Source organism: Pygocentrus nattereri, chromosome 16 (assembly GCF_015220715.1).
Source record: "Pygocentrus nattereri isolate fPygNat1 chromosome 16, fPygNat1.pri, whole genome shotgun sequence".
NCBI classification, from domain to species: domain Eukaryota; kingdom Metazoa; phylum Chordata; class Actinopteri; order Characiformes; family Serrasalmidae; genus Pygocentrus; species Pygocentrus nattereri.
Genome location: NC_051226.1, coordinates 38876999 through 38877522, shown reverse-complemented (window position 1 = coordinate 38877522; position 524 = coordinate 38876999).

The following is a 524-nucleotide window of genomic DNA, read 5'->3' as shown; positions in this document are numbered from 1 at the left end:
AGGAGGGGTGGGGCACTCAAGTAGGGGGACAACCACATAGGGCTGGTTGGTTCTGGACCCAGGACCACTGTGTTTGCGTATATATGGGTGTGTGTGAAGTTTGTGCGGGTGAGTGTGTTTGTGTTGGTATGTATGTGTGTGTGTTTGTATTGTAATTGTGAGTATGTGTATTGTAACCGTGAGTATGTGTATGTGTGATAATTGTTGTCTCTTGTGTGCGTGTGGGTGTGTATGTTTTGTGCTGTGTCAGCTGTGTGGGCGGGCGCCGGCCTGGAGCGCGGTGGTGTCCTGGGGGCTTGGCCGCTTCGGGCCCTGGGCCGGACTTCCCTGCGCCGCGGCCGGGTGTAGGAAACCGGGGTGCCTAGTGAGCTAGCGCCAGCTGGCTCTCTTCCTCCGAGGGGTAGTTCTCTGCCTCTCGGTCTTTCTTATCCTGACCCTTCCCCTCCTCCCACTCAGTCAAACATCACACTACACATGGGGGTTCTGGGGGAGGGGGGCCCATGCTACAGTGAGTAGGGCCACCT